We start from the raw sequence: 17,177 nt of genomic DNA, 5'->3' as shown, positions 1-17,177 counted from the left end.
TTCAAATTAGGTAGATCATACACCTAAGTTTTACCCATTTATCATATATGCATCTTACCAGAGAATTGTAAGATTCGGGAGTCGATTACAATTGACGAAGAATGAGCACCTTCAAATTGCACTTTCTGTACCACACGATTATCAGTTGTCTTAATTGCGAAATTTGAATTTTAAGTGAAAAATTAAAGATTCGATCTGATCTATTTACCTTTGAGACTTGGTTATCGTAAAATAAAATAATTTAAAAATTTAAAAATAGAAAATAGAAAATAATTTAGATCAAATTTAAAAAAAAAAGTGAGATAAAAGGGTCACAAGTACCAAAATAAGGAAATAAATTAAAAAGATACAGGGAAGATATTAATACTAAATTTAAATAAAAGGACGAAAAATTTAAAGGACATACAAAATAAGTAAATATAAAAATACCAAAAATAAATAAACAAATAAATAAATGAACCATAAATATAAATATGAATAAAAATAACTTAACATAAAGAAAAATTGTTAGAATATTAAGTAAAAAAATTAAAATAAAATTTAGAAAGAATATAAAAATAAATTAGATATAATGAAAAAGGAAAATGAAAATTAAGAAAAAGAGTAACAGAATTGAAATTAAAAAAAAGGAAATAAAATAAAGCAGGTGACAAAATTCTGGCAAAATAACAACATAAAACAAAATTAAAAAAGTAAACGACATAAACCTATCAAATTAAGAAAACAAAAATTAAAAGTTAAAAACGTAAAACTAAATAAATTTAAAAAAGGAAAAAGTAAAAATGAATAACAATGCAATTGAAAAGTTAATTTAAAAAATAAAAATAAGATAATGGGAGGAGGAACAAGATGAATTTTTCAAAAGAATAAAAGAGACGACTATTGTAATTATCTATTACATGTGTGAAAATACACATATCTTATAAGAATATGAATCGGGTTCTCGGATCATTTAATCAATATAAAAAATAAAAATCAAATGAAAATAAATAAATAAAATAAAGGAAAAGAAATTTATTCAAGATCCACCATCGATTTTCATCGAAAAAAATATCAAGGAAGGTTAAATATATAAAGATTTATTTAACAATTTTTTTCTTTGTTTATTGGTTTTCTCTTAACTGAAAAAGGATTTTTTTTTTTAAGGAAGAAGAAAAAAGAAAAGAAAAGAAAAACGAGACCAAAATTAACAAAGTAACAATAAAAACCACCTCTAGTCAAAGTCTTTTTATTGCTCGTATCTTTCCGATTAAAATCTTTGTCCGATTAAAAAATAAGAGTAGGCTCCCAAAAACCCTAAAAACAAAAAATTCTAAAATATTTTCATTAATGTTAAATACACTAATTAAGAAAAGTAATGGAAAGATCCTAAATTGGCCTAAATAAATAATGAAAATTATTTAATTTTCTGCACACAGTGTCTTCGCTAAAATGGGCATATATTGAGTTTTCGATGTCCGATTGAGGCGTTTTAAGATGCGTTAGAAAGCTAACTAAAAGTCGGTTCTATCTCAAATAAACATCATGTCCTGAAAACATTTGGCTCTTGCTTGAAAATTTGTTGCAACTATACTAATGTCTCAAACTTCAAAATTGGTTTCAATAAAATGTTTAGGGCCTTGGGAAAAAATAGGTCAGAAAAAAATCAGATATTACAACCAGCTATTTCAGAGATCAATATTTTTATGAAATGTCATGTTTATGTAAAAATAAAGCACGAAAAAACATGCGACATGGCAAAAGTTAATCAAGTTAATAGATGTAATGATGAATGAATGTGAATTTGCAAAAAAAAAAAAATATAACTCATAGATCAGACTGCAAATAAGAATTGTGAATAAAACACAAATGAATTTAAAAGACCTAATCGTATGCTTTCTAATTCTCTTAAGGTACCTACATGGTTCTAGATGGGTAGACTTACTAAATTCTCTATATGAAGTTCGGTTATAAAAAAGGATTCTCGAATTGTCTTTACAACATGCTAAAGTTAATAAAGACTTCGATTCTGACCCATTACAGACATTGCAAATCGAATTTAGTTCATGTATCACATTACTAAACGGTTGTCATGGAAAACAGTATCATGAGAGACATAAAGAGTGCTTTCTAAAGGTACTTTGCCAGACGTACATGAGGAAAACCAATATTCCTAGGTGGTGTAGCATTTTCCCCGTATTTAGGCGAAATGGGATAAAGATCGGGTATAGAGCTATAATATGCAACAATTCTAAATATATTCAACCAAGAGAAAACATTAACTAGAGAGATTTTTTTAAATTCATAATGAATCATAAATTAAATAAACTTAAATTCAAAATTTCTAAATTTTAAATATAGAGATTTAACTCTCTATTTTATTTTAAAAAACAATAGTCTCCAACAGAGTGGTTAAGTTATCACAATCATCCTTTAGGAGGACCCGACTAATTATGACAATAAGAATTTTTGAAAAGATTTTAAGAAAAGATAAAGTCGTCATCACTTATTTTTAAAGAACAATTGAAACGCCTAAAATCAGTTTAGGACGAGTGTCGGGTAAAAGCATCTCACAGCTGACGATCTTACACGCCCCACAAGTGTACAGTCTGATGTGCTAATCGGTTCTGACTAAGAACCACACCCACAATACGTATCAACAGCTAACTATTTTTCTGATTACGGGAGTCGCTCGTAAGAAATTATAGCCGGAAGTGAAACAAGGGAACAAAGATCTGCTGCGGCAGATACTCTTCCGTTCTTTCGTTTTTAATTTTAAAAATGAAATCTCTTTATTCGATTAACTTTTAAATTAAAATTATCAGTCGATGGATTTTTCTTAAATTTGAATATGTATTATTTTTTTAAAAGTTAAACTACAATTAATATTATATACTCAAATTATTACATATTACAGTCGAGTAGAGTATGACGTTGGATATAGTTTGCATATGCCATTTTTTTATTTCAACTAAAACTTTTGTCATATAATTTACGTATTCGGTTAGTAGGAAGTAGATTATGGAACATCCTCCAACCAAATAAAATTATTTTATTATTAAATTATGGAACATAACTAGCTACGATTTAATTGTATAATATTATTTTATTATTGCATATGATATCTCAAAATAATAATTTCATAAAGAAATTAATAAATCTTTCAACAGATTAATATATTTTGCATTAATATTAGTGACAAAGAAAGGATTAAAACTAAAAAGACGGATTGTTTATTAAATTTGATAAATACTTACGGTCATTAATCAAAAGTACAAGAAACTCGAAAAGCAGTAGATCTTCGAGAAAACAAAGCCTCCCAAAATCTCAGAAAAAGCTTGAATAATGACCCCATGATGATGCCTAGAATTCAAAGACAAGAAACAATGCAAGAGCTGTTCTAAATCTTTTTCTTTAAACATTTGCTTCTCTAATATCATATCCACCATCGACCCCTTAAAATTCTCGTACGGATCCTCCGATTTCTTCACCACGGCGAAACTCTCTCTCACTTTGCCTTCCACCGTGCACGGTATCATCCGTTGCAAAAAGCTTGACAACCGCGCTGGCGAATCGCTCTCCGAAGCATACCTTTTTGCCTTCTTTACCTTCTTGGATTTCTTCTTTTTTTGCCTCGTAGGCTTTGTTTCGAGTATCACTTGTAAGTTGGCGTTGAACATCTCTGAGGAGGAATCAGTGGAGAAGCTCCTCAAAGAAGAGACTAGGGTTTCCGTTTCTTCGTCGTTAATATCATCGTCTTCCAAGCTTTCGCTGCTAAACAATCCGCTATTCCCCTGCTGGCCGACAAGGTGCTTATCCGGATTTTTGACGTTGTTTCTTCTTTCTGTATCGTCGTTTTTTCTTCTCCGTGTTGAGAGGCGGTGGAGGTGGAAATAAACCGTCATCTTTTTCAGAGCTATTGTAGATTTTGCGGTGAGGGTTTCATCATCACCGTAAACTTTAGCAATAACGTGCCATCTGTCTTTTATTCCCCAGTGGAACTCCAATGTCGACGGCGACGGTTATCCTCCGCGGTCAGTTTCAGACAAGAACTTTGCAGACGATCTTGACCCGAGGCAGCAGCCGATGAACGAAAACGCGAGGAAACGTGTCGTTTTAGGAAAGAGTAATGAGGCAGCTTTGACGACGTCGGTTGAGGTGGTAGGTGGCGGGTGATAGGGTTTCGTTTAACTGAAGAAAGTCTGAAGAATGAAGGGACATGATTTAATGGGAGATTAGAAGGGTCTTTTGAACGGTAAGATTTGAACGAAGTGAAGACTCGGGATAGCTTAAGCTTGAAGCGTTTAGCCATTTTCATGTTCGTGGATTTGTTCTGTTGGCTAGCTTACCGTTTAGGCTTGTCGTGGAGCGATATCAATATGCATGAATTGTCTGATAAAAGTTAAGAATTATATATACAGAGGGAGGAATGAAAGCATCACGTGGCTTCCCTTGTCGATTTTTTTTTCGTTGTCAGCTACTACTGGAAAAGGAATAAATGAACTCGGAGTACTACACTTTATTTGCTGTAGGAAAACATGTAAAACATACAGTGACTCAGTGAGTTTATTAACAATCACTTGTTTTGACTACTTTTCCATGTTGTCTAGGAAAGAGCGGGCCTACTTGATTTGATAACAAAAGAGAAAAGGGTTCAAGCGTATAATTAGATGTAGGAGATTAACCAATCACCAGCCAAAATTGATGTTTGATATATGAGAAAAAATTGTAAACATGTTGATAATTTTTGAATCATTGACCAATTAAGAGTTTAGTGAGCAGCAATGATTTCTACCATTGGAATAATGTAGATTAATCGTTTGCAAAAGAAAGCTATTCATTTAGCGGGTAACTTCAGCTTTCAATTGCAGGGGGGAAAAAGGTAGAACACGAAGAAACACTCGTCAACAGCAATAATGGAGATGGTACAATAACAAAGCAAGAAAGCCAGTCGATGGAGAATCATCACTTATCGATATTGGGGGCACCTAACCTAATCAACAGCAATCATGGAGATGACTTGAAATGGAAGGAATCGTCAATTAGTCATTTTTATTCCCTCATAAAAAGAAGTGCTCATCCATGGCCTACTCTGAAAAAGGAATAACCAAAGTTCTGGTGGAGAGTTGAAGACAAGGAAACTTTCGGTGCACATGCAATTAGGTGGCTGAAATTATTGATTTTTTTGGAAATGGTACAATCTCACACTTGAATCATTTTATTTTAGGGTATTTTTAAGATTAGTCTTTTAAGTTTCAACTATAAATACCCTAACTCATTTAACTTCAAAATCATCCCAAAGCATTCTAGCTTTCTTTCAATACTAGATAGAATTTAGAGAGTTTCTTGAGAGTTGTTTTCTCCTTTTTATTAAGAGAGAATTATCATTGTTTTCTCCTTGATAGATCGAGAGAGGTTGTAATTCCTATTTTCTCATAGTGAAATTCTTCTACCGTTGCCCGTGGTTTTTACCATAATTTTTTAGGGGGTTTCCACGTAAATTTTGTATCTCTTTTATCTTCATTTTTATTTTCTCAAATTATCAATTGCGATTTTGCTCTATCCGATACCATTTTCCGCAACAATTGGTATCCGAGCCAGATTTGAGTGTGTAATATCTGCTTATTGTCTTTGTGGTTGACACCAAAATGTAGATCCTCCAACATAAGAAAGTAAGAAGTTATTACCCATTCTTTGAAGGTTCCAGAGAACTATTCACGATAGTGAAATAGTGGGAGATATCCGTAATAGAAGCTATGGCAACGAAATTTGATATTGAAAAATTCAATGGGAGAAATTTTTCATTGTGGAAATTGAAGATGAAGGTCATCCTGAGGAAAGACGGGTGTCTAGCAGCTATCAGTGAAAGGCCGATAGATTTCACAGATGACAACAAATGGATCGAAATGGACGGGAATGTTATGGCAAACTTTCATCTAGCATTAGCAGATGAAGTATTGTCAAGCATCGAGGAGAAGAAGACAACAAAGGATATATGAGATCATCTCACTAAATTGTACGAGGCCATATCGTTGCACAATAAAATTTTTCTTAAGAGGAAATTGTATACTCTCCGGATGCCAGAATCTACTTCAGTGACGGAGCACTTAAACACGCTGAACACGTTATTTTCTCAGCTTACAACCTTAAGATGTACAATAGGAGAACAAGAACGTGCTGAACTTCTACTTCAAAGTCTACCTGATTCGTATGATCAACTCATCATCAACTTGACAAAAAAATAATGTCACCAATCTAGTCTTCGATGACGTTGCAGCTACTGTTCTACAAGAAGAAAATCGACGCAAGAACAAGGAAGATAGACAAGTAAATCTGCAACAAGCAGAAGCGTTGACAACGATGAGAGGGAGATCAACGGAACGTGGCCAAAGCAGCAGTCACAAACATGGTAGATCTAAGTCGAGATGTAAGAAGAATTTAAAGTGTTACAACTGTGGAAAGAAGAGTCACTTGAAGAAGGATTGTTGGAGTCTAAATAAAAACTCCAATCTACAAGGCAATACCGCAAACACTTCAGATGATGGGGATGCTCTATGCTGTGAAGCATCAACCACCGTGGAAGACAGAAAAAGATTTGCATATATATATGGCTCATTGATTTGGGAGCGACATATCACATGACCTCAAGAAGAAAATGCTTCCATCGTTATGAAAATGTCCCAGGAGGATCTGTGTATAGTTGCAATGATCATGCCTTAGAGATTGTTGGTGTGAGAACCATCAAATTAAAGATGTATGATGGAACAATTAAAGTTGTTCGAGATGTGCGGCACGTGAAAGGACTGAAGAAAAATTTATTATCCTACGGATTGTTGGATAATAATGCAAGCAAGATTGAAACACGGAAAAGAATCGTGAAGGTGTTCCATGGAGTGCTTGTGGTGCTGAAAGGCGAAAAGATAGCAGCAAACTTATACATGCTGAAGGGATAGACTTTGGTAGAAGCAGAAGCCTCTGTTGTCTCATGTAGTTCAGATTCTGCAATGCTATGGCATCAGAAACTTGGACAAATGTCAGAACAAGGAATGAAAGTTCTTGTGGAGCAAAATCTACTTCCAGGCTTAACAAAGGTAACACTTCCTTTGTGTGAGCATTGCATAACAAGTAAGCAGCACCGGTTAAAATTCAACACGTCAAATTCTAAAGGCTAAAATGTTCTAGAATTGGTTCATTCTGACGTATGGCAAGCACCAGTTACATCCCTAGGTGGAGCAAAATATTTTGTCTCATTTATTAATGACTACTCCAGGATGTTGGGTGTACCCTATTAAGAAGAAGTCAGATGTGTTTTCAACTTTCAAAATCTTCAAAGCGCGGGTGGAACTTGATTCTGGAAATAAGATCAAGTGTTTTAGAACAAATAATGGGGGAGAATACACAAACGAATAATTTGATGACTTTTGCAGGAAAGAAGGCATCAAAAGACAGTTCACAGTGGCGAACACTCCTCAACAAAATGGAGTGTCAGAGCGGATGAACGGAACCTTGTTAGAAAGAACAAGAGCAATGTTGAGAGATGTAGGCCTAGAAAAATCATTCTGGGCAGAAACAGTCAATACCGTCTATTATTTGGTGAATCGAGCTCCATCAACTGCAATAGAGCTGAAGACACCAATAGAGATGTGGACGGGTAAACCAGGTGATTATTCAAACCTCCATGTATTTGGAAGTATTGTATACGTGATGTACAACTCCCAAGAAATTTCAAAGCTGTATCCAAAATCCAGGAAATGCAAATTCTTGGGGGATGTTGATGGTGTAAAGGGGTATCGCTTGTGGGATCCTACTGCCTTCAAAGTGATCATCAACAGAGATGTTATCTTTGTAGAAGATAAGCTACAAAGAAAAGAAGAAGATGGTAGCGCTGAAAAGTCAGAGACTACACAGATACATGTGGAAAAGAAGTTTGAATAAGGAGATTATTTTGAAGCAGAACCAGCACATGAAGAACAAGAACCAGAGAGTTCTGAAGCTCCAACAACTCGTCAATCAGATCGTGTGAGAAGACGTCCTAATTGGTACTCAGATTATGTTATAGAAGGTAATATTGCATACTGCCTTTTAACAGAGGATGGTGAGCCATCAACATACCAGGAGGCAATAAACAGCTCAAATGCTTCACTATGGATGATGGCGATGCAAGAGGAAATTGAATCCCTTCATAAAAATAATACATACCACAAGGAAGGAAGATAATTGGTAACAAATGGGTCTTCAAAATCAAGCGAAATGGTGACGATCAAGTTGAGATGTATCGTGCAAGACTGGTGGTCAAAGGATATGCTCAAAAAGAAGGTATTAATTTTAATGAAATCTTTTCTCCTGTGGTTCGACTAACAACAGTTCGAGTAGTTTTGGCAATGTGTGCTACATTGAACTTACATCTAGAGCAGCTAGATGTTAAAACAGCTTTTCTTCATGGAAATCTTGAAGAAGAGATTTACATGCTCCAGCCTGAAGGTTTTGAAGAAGAAGAAAATAAGAACTTGGTTTGCAGGTTGAACAAATATCTGTACGATCTAAAGCAGTCGTCGAGGTGTTGGTATAAGAGATTTGATTCCTTCATTATGTGCCTTGGATACAACAGACTTAATGTAGACCCTTGTGCTTATTTCAAGAAGTATGGTGATAACGATTTTATTATATTATTGTTGTATGTAGATGACATGTTGGTTGCAGGACCCAACAAAGATTATATTGAAGAAGTGAAGGCACAACTGGATAGGGAATTTGAAATGAAGGACTTGGGATCAGCAAACAAGATTCTAGGGATGCAAATTCATCGAGACAGAAGTAATAGGAAGATTTGGCTTTCACAAAAGAATTACTTAAAGAAGATCTTGTCACGATTCAACATGCAAGATTGTAAGTCAATTTCTACCCCTCTTCCTATTAACTTCAAATTATCCTCCAGTATTAGTCCTAGCAGTGAAGAAGAGAGGATGGAGATGTCTCGAGTACCGTATGCATCGGCAGTGGGAAGTTTAATGTTCACTATGATATGCACAAGACCAGACATTGCACAAGCAGTGGGAGTGGTTAGTCGGTACATGGCGAATCCAGGCAAAGAACATTGGAATACAGTAAAGAGGATCCTGAGATACATCTAAAGGACCTCAAATGTTGCATTATGTTACAGAGGATCAAACTTACTTATAAATGGGTATGTCGATTCTGACTATGTAGGAGATTTGGATAAAAGCAAATCTACTACAGGATATGTGTTCAAAGTTGCTGGTGGAGCTGTAAGCTGGGTTTCAAAATTGCAGTCAGTTGTGGCTACATCCACAACAGATGCAGAATATGTAGCAGCTACACAAGCCAGTAAAGAAGCAATTTGGTTGAAGATGTTATTGGAGGAGCTTGGGCACAATCAAGAGTATGTCTCTCTATTTTGTGACAGTCAAAGCACCTTGCATCTAGCAAGGAATCCATCATTTCATTCAAGGACAAAGCACATACGAGTTCAGTACCATTTCATTCGTGAAAAGGTGGAAGAAGGGACGATAGATATGCAGAAGATCCATACCAAAGACAACATAGCAGATTTCATGACGAAGGCAATCAATGCTGATAAATTTACCTGGTGTCGATCCTCTTGTGGCCTGTCAGAGACATAAGCAACATAAAGGTACAAGGTAGAAAGAATAGTGTGAAGATATGATTGTTCCAATCAAATCTTCAAGTGGGAGATTGTTGAAAAGTCAACTTAATATGCAAATGGTCAAATTGATGGCAACATTTCGGTGGAGAGTTGAAGACAAGGAAACTTTCGGTGCACGTGCAATTACGTGGCTGAAATTATTGATTTTTTGGAAATTGTACAATCTCACACTTGAATCATTGTACTTTAGGGTATTTTCAAGATTAGTCCTTAAGTTTCAACTATAAATACCCTAGCTCATTTAGCTTCAAAATCATCCCAAAGCATTCTAGCTTTCTTCCAATACTAGAGAGAATTTAGAGAGTTTCTTGAGAGTTGTTTTATCCTTTTTATCAAGTGAGAATTATCATTGTTTTCTCCTTGGTAGATCGAGAGAGGTTGTAATTCTATTTTCTCATAGTGAAATTCTTCTACCGTTGCCCGTTGTTTTTACCCTAAATTTTTAGGGGTTTTCCACATAAATTTTGTGTCTTTTTTATCTTCATTTTTATTTTCTCAAATTATCATATGCGATTTTGCTCTATCCAATAGCCATCTTCCGCAACAAGTACATACTTTATAGTACATCGTCGACCTTAGTTATATAGCATTACGATTTGCAGGTTTACAACCCTGAAAGCATGCTGGATAATGGATCTATCCCTCAGATCTCAGCTCTGCCTCTACTGATTTTACTGCTGCCTGCATCACTGTTGGTTTGTTTTCGCTCATCCTGCTTGAATACAGTCTAAACATTTGGGAATATTGTAATAATGATGATATGCCTATGCATTCACGAAAATATGTATAGAGCTATATACATATAGGTTCATGCAATCGGATTCTATTCTTTAAGAAGGCCATGCCAATCAAGTCAGGACAAAGTTCGTATCTGAAAGTTGGATTTTCATGATCCTTTCATTTCCAAATTTCATTAATGTATTTTGAACCAGAAGCAGGAAGAATATAGGGTGAAAAATAAAACCTTGAATACTTGTATAGTTTTTATATTCATTATATATATTACTTGAAGGGGTTAAATGAATCAAGTTTTAACGAATAAACTTGGGTCTATATTCATTTATTTATTTATGAAGGTATTCATGTTTATTTAAATTTTTTGAAGGTATTCATGTTTAATTTGTGTTTATTTAAATTTTTAGTATCGCTAGTGTTCATTTATTTATTTTTTGAAGTTATTTGTGTTCGTTAGTTTAACATATGCAAATATGTCCGTTTAATGTTTAGCAACCAAAACTCTTTTTTTACTATTGTATTTGTAAGCAAAGAAAAATGGCGAAATTATGCCACTAGTCTTTAACAAATATTTAAAATGTAAAAGCAGAAAAGAACATAGAGAACCGAGTAAATGAACCTATAAATGAGTCAACCGAGTAAATGAACCTATAAATGAGTCGATAAATGAGCTCGTAAACAAACTTATAAGCGAGTCAATAAATGAGCTAATAAACGAGTCAATATAAAAGCTTGCATGCATGGGGAATATGTTGTTAAAGCCAAAAGCTTGCATGCATGGGGAATAATAAAAGAAAACAAATCACAGCTCATTATTCATTTTTTATAATCTGGAATTTACTTGCACTGATCTGTAATTAGAAGGAGCGCCTAAACCTAAAGCACCGCTTGGTTTTCTTTTTTACCACTTCTAGCTGTTTACTTTCTGGTGAAAGAGGAGCAGTTTAGAGGATCAAAAAGAAAAGAAAAGTAAAATGAAGTTGAATTAAAGCAAGTGCTTTCCTTCACCAGCTGGAAGCTCCTCCGCCTGGGGTGATGAAGTTCTTGCAAGAAGATGAATTTGATTCAGAGAGTTAACTGCTTTTTATTGTTTTGGTTTCCTTTAGCGAATAGTTATTCTGTTGTTTCACTTTAAGTATTCTTCGTGTATTTTTTTCTTCCATATAAAATTAAGAAAGCTTTTAATGGGACATGCATAATACTTCATGAGTATGATTTCCTTGATCATATACTCTTCACCAAAAAAAAATACAAGTGCTGTCCTTTTCAAGTTTTAGTAAAAGGTTGCAACTGGGTGAAAAGATTATACATATTATATAATTAGAATTCAAATTATATACTTTATAGGAAATGAGATATGGCAGAGGATTAATGATAGTGTTGAGGGCTCAAACGCGTGCAACAAGGAAAAAGTTGTATTTGTAAAAGATGACTATAAAGAAAAATCTGTGGGGTAGAGGGAAAGATTGTAGACATTAAGAAAGTCAATCCGAAGAGCGCACATAGTGGGGATCCAAGCAGACAAAATCATACAAATTCCAAATGTTTTCTCCTTTTTTTGTTCATTTTGAGGGACAGACAGACTTCATTTGAATGCTTATGTATGACGAACACAAATCTTCTGCTTCCTTCTTGTGCCTCTTATTGTCCCCCACTAATAATATTTTGACACGTCATGTTTTTATTTTTACAGCAAAATTATATATATATTTAAAAAAATTACTTTCCTATCTTACTTCATCTTCTACCTTCAAACTCGTTAGATACACCCAACAATGGAAGATGAAGAGTTTACAAGTTTTTAAAAAGAAAACTCTAATAGACATACTCTGATTAATTTAATGTTTATATATGGTTAGTTTTTTACCTCTAACTTCACTTTCGTTATTCAGTCTCAAATTTTTTAACAGAAGAGTTGGATCATCCAGTTTATAAATTATAACCATCAAAACACCAGCAACAAACTTAACCTCATTATCAGTTTCGAAATAGAAACAGAAGTCATATCTGAATCTATAAGTTTGTTTAGCCATGCAAATCACTTTAAACACAATTTCTAACTGTTAAGGATTTTTAGAGATATCTATTTCTCAACAATGACTATTCCTAGCCCCTTTCCGCCCCTTTGTGGTGGCTCCTGTCCTGCACTGCTCGGTTCTTATCGAGTAGATCAGAGAAAATCTTCAACTTTCTACAGTTCGAGATGCACAGACTCACATCGCGTATGCAATACGCATTAATGTAGGTTCTGACCATGGTTTCTTATAAATTGAAGGCCAATCTATAAACCTACGTCATATCCAACAAACACAGCCACATCGGGTAATCCCAAAAAGTTTAGTGCTATATGATATCGGATAAGGGATGGTCCATTTATGCAGTCAACTTCAACAATCTTTAGAGTAACATCTCATCTTATCTATGCAAATTAAATCAAGTTTTTCCATATGAGAACATATTGAACTGCAACATTCTAAACTAATGGTCATATAATGTGATGTTAGAGTTTGTTTATCAGAGTTTTCTTTTTAACCGGAGAGGTTGCATAAACGACCATACCAAAAGCTTGTAAATTCTTCTTTTCCATTGATGGATGTATCTATTGAGTTTGAAGGTAGAAGATGAAGTAAGATAGGAAAGTAATTTTTTTTAAAAAAAGTACATAATTTTGTTATAAAAACACAAACATGATGCGTCAAAATATTATTGGTTAAAGAGAGACATAGAAAGGGACAGGATTTGTATTCATGTATGATGACGAGTGTGGGTATTCGGCTCCTAGCTTCTTGGGCTTAGTTCACCTACCCCTAAATTGAATCTGGACTTGTAACTTATATGGCTGCTCCCACAATTGGCTTCACGTGTATAATTGAATTGAAATCATGATTTAATATATATAATTAAATCAAAATCAAAACTTTCCAAATTAAAATTTATGTGTCACATCACATATAAAAGTTTGTACGTAATTAAATGAATGATTGTTATTTTTATAATTTTTAGGTTTAAGAATATTTATGTGAAATATGGACAATACACACATACTTACAAAATGTAACTACTCGAATTTTATTAGGTACAGTGATACCCTTAAATTTTGACAAAATTTTTATATGATACATGTATTTCCAAAATATTCAATTTCTCTTTATACTTTCTTTTGGCATTCTTTTATGGACAATACACACATACTTGCAAAATGTAACTACTCGAATTTTATTAGGTACACTGATGCCCTTAAATTTTGACAAAATTTTTATATGATATATGTATTTCCAAAATATTCAATTTCTCTTTATACTTTCTTTTGGCATTCTTTTATGATTAGTGGGACCAATGTTGTTATAGATACTGTAGCAGGACATGTTAACTTTTCACTACTGTCACGTAACATTCTTACATAAAAAGTCCTTAAATTTCATTGACATTTTTTTTAACCAAAACCTTAAGGATCGTTTTAATAATTGATCTAATTAGTTTACTTTTAAAAAAAATAGTGTACACTATGTCATATATCTTTAAACAATATTATTATTTAAAAATAAATTAAAATTTTATTTTTTAATAGTTTAAGGTGATAATAAGATAATATTTTATTTTAAAAAATTTAACTAATAAACAATACATGTATACATACACATGTAACTATTTGAATTCAGGATCTCTAAAAAAATATTTCTTTTATAATTAAAATCACTTGATAAATTCAATTAAGTCTTCAATTAGATAAGGTTAACACGATAGGTTTAAGTTTCAGTTTATGTAAAATTTACTAGGGATAAAGACACTAGTGCTCATGAATTTCGACAAAATTTTCGATATGATATATGCATTTCTACTTTGTCTTGGTCTTCTATTATGATCACTCAGACTAATGTTGTTAAAGATGTTACAACAAGGCACGTTGATTTTTCACTGCTGTCACGTGACAATTCTTACATAGAAAGTCCTTAAATTTTATTGACATTTTATTACCAAAACCTTAAGGATCACTTAATAATTTATCCAATTATTTTTATTTAAAAAAAAGGTAAACTACGTCGTATACATTTAAAGAACATTAGTATTTAAAAATATATTAAATCAATATTTTTTAATAGTTTTGGGGACTATAAGATAATAACTTTAAAAAAATTAACCAATGGATAATACACACATACCTACTTATATAACTATTTGAACCCAAATTCGGGAAGGTGAAAAAACTCTAACCCGACCTGAGGATAATAATGTAACTTCCTTAAAAAATATTATTTTTTAATTAAATTTTTAATTTATACCGGATCAGATCAGATCAGGTTGAATTTATTCTCTAAAAAATCGGTTGGGTCGAAGTCGGATCGAGCATATATATTTTTTGGGTCATGTCGGATGTAGTATATAAAATTTTTAGGTCGGATTAGGTTCGGGTGGGGGATACCTATTTTTAGGTCGAGTCGAGTTGACAAAAAATTTAACTCTAACCCGATCTGTTGTCATTCCTAGATGCAAATTCTTTAACCCAAAATCTTTAAAAAAATATCTCCTTTCACCATTAAAACCACTTGATTAATTCAATTAAGTAGCTTTGATAAGGTTAAGATTTTTGAAATATTCCACGATAGGTTTAAATTTCATTCAATGTAAATTTTATTAGGGATAAAGACACTAATGCCCTTGAATTTCGACAAAACTTTCAATTTGATACATGTATTTTTAAAAATTTTAATTTCTCTTTATACTTTGTTATGGAGTTCTATTATGATCACTAAGACTAATGTTGTTAAAGATAATGCTGAAGGACGCGTTGACTTTCACAGATTCCAGATGACAATTCTTACCTAAAATGGCCTTAAATTTTATTGATGTTTTTTACGAAATCCTTAAGGATCCTTGCTAATTTATCCAATCACTTTATTTTAAAAAAATAAGCTGAATTACATCGGATATCTCTAGAGAACGTTATTAATTAAAAATAAAGTATATCTACCAATAACCAGTTATTTTAGTAGGATGAGACACTAAATTCCTTAAACAAGGTCAGGGGTTCAAATCCTAGCGTTTGCAGCAAATTGGATTGAGATGGTCGCCCCCATAATAGACATCTACAAAATCCGGTCTGAATTAGTAGGTCAATAGATCGGATATCATTGATTAATTAAAAAAAGTAATCTACTAAAAAATAAAGATACATGACCTCACCACTGTTGATTTTTTTAGGTAAACTTTTTTAACTTTGACTCATTATTATTTAAAATTTATTATTGATAAAAATATAAAAAAATATATTTTAAAAACTTTAAATTAAATTACTTTTAAATATATATTTTATAAAATTTAATTATTTAAAATATTTAATATTTAAAATAATCATAATTAAATTTAAAATTTTTTACTTTTAAAAGTCAACAATTAACAATTAGTGGGCGGGAGGCAATATCTTTTTTAAAATAGTTAACCAATGGACAAGACATACATACATGCGGATGCAATTAGGGATGATAATTTAATTTGAATCTGATAGGTTTTGAACCGATCTAATAGGGTTAAAAATTTTAAAAAATATGAGTTTGGGTCGGGTTTTTTTAAAGGGTGAGGTCAGGTCGGGTTCAGGTGGAGGGCGAAAAAACTTCGACCTGAGGATAATAATGTAATTTTTTAAAAAAATTATTATTTTTAATTAAATTCTTAATTTATATCGGGTCGGATCAGATCAGGTCGAATTTATACTCTAAAAAATTTGGTCGAGTTGAGGATATATAATTTTTGGATCAAATCGGATGTAGGATATAAAATTTTGGGTCGAGTCGGATTTAGGTGGAGGATACCTATTTTTATGTCGAGTCGGGTTGACAAAAACCCAATCTTAACCCAATCTACTATCACCACTAAATACAACTACTTAAACTCAAAACCTCTAAATAAATATCTCCTTTCACCGTTAAAAACACTTGATTAATTCAATTAAGTAACTTTAATAAGGTTAAGATTTTTGAAATATTCCACGATAGGTTTAAATTTCATTCAATGTAAAATTTATTAGGAATAAAGACACTAATGCCCCTGAATTTGGACAAAACTTTCAATATTATACATGTATTTTTAAAAATTTTAATTTCGCTTTGTACTTTGTTTTGGTCTTCTATTATGATCACTGAGACTAATGTTGTTAAAGATTTGTAGGATATGTTGACTTTTCACTGATGTCACGTGACAATTCTTACCTAAAATGTCCATAAATTTTATTGACGTTTTTTTTACCAAAACCTTAAGTATCGCTTAATAATTTATCCAATGACTTTATTTTAAAAAATAAGGTAAATTACGTCAGATATCTCTAGAGAACATTATTAATTAAAAATAAAGTAAATCTTTATTTTTTAATAATTAGGATAATTATAAGGAGTACTTTATAAAAAAAATTAACCAATGGACAATACATATATCTGTAGATGCTGGCATACTGCTACTCTAACTCAGAACCTTTAAAGAATAACATCTATTTTTACCATTAAAACCATTTGATAAATTTAATCAAGTCTTCACTTTTATAAGTTTAAGATTTTGAAATATTCCATGGTAGGTTTAAATTTCATTCTATGTAAAATTTATTAGGCATAAAGACAATAATGCCCCTTAATTTCGGCAAAACTTTCAGTATGATACAGGTACTTCCAAAATATTTAATTGTTCTTTTTACTTTGTTTTGGTCTTCTCTTATGATCACTAAGACTAATGTTGTTAAAGATGTTGTAGCAGGGCACATTGAGTTTTCACTGTTGTCACGTGGCAATTCTTT

General features: G+C 32.5%; 1 pseudogene; it reads right to left on the bottom strand.

The window, feature by feature from the left end:
* Nucleotides 1–3,241: 3,241 nt before the first annotated feature.
* LOC120195416 lies at nt 3,242–4,347 on the bottom strand (annotated as a pseudogene).
* Nucleotides 4,348–17,177: the final 12,830 nt, after the last annotated feature.

Source organism: Hibiscus syriacus, unplaced genomic scaffold (genome assembly GCF_006381635.1).
Source record: "Hibiscus syriacus cultivar Baekdansim isolate YM2019G1 unplaced genomic scaffold, ASM638163v2 tig00117012_pilon, whole genome shotgun sequence".
Lineage (NCBI taxonomy): Eukaryota > Viridiplantae > Streptophyta > Magnoliopsida > Malvales > Malvaceae > Hibiscus > Hibiscus syriacus.
The sequence above is the reverse complement of the archived record's forward strand: the minus strand, read 5'-3'. Positions and strand labels throughout refer to the sequence as shown.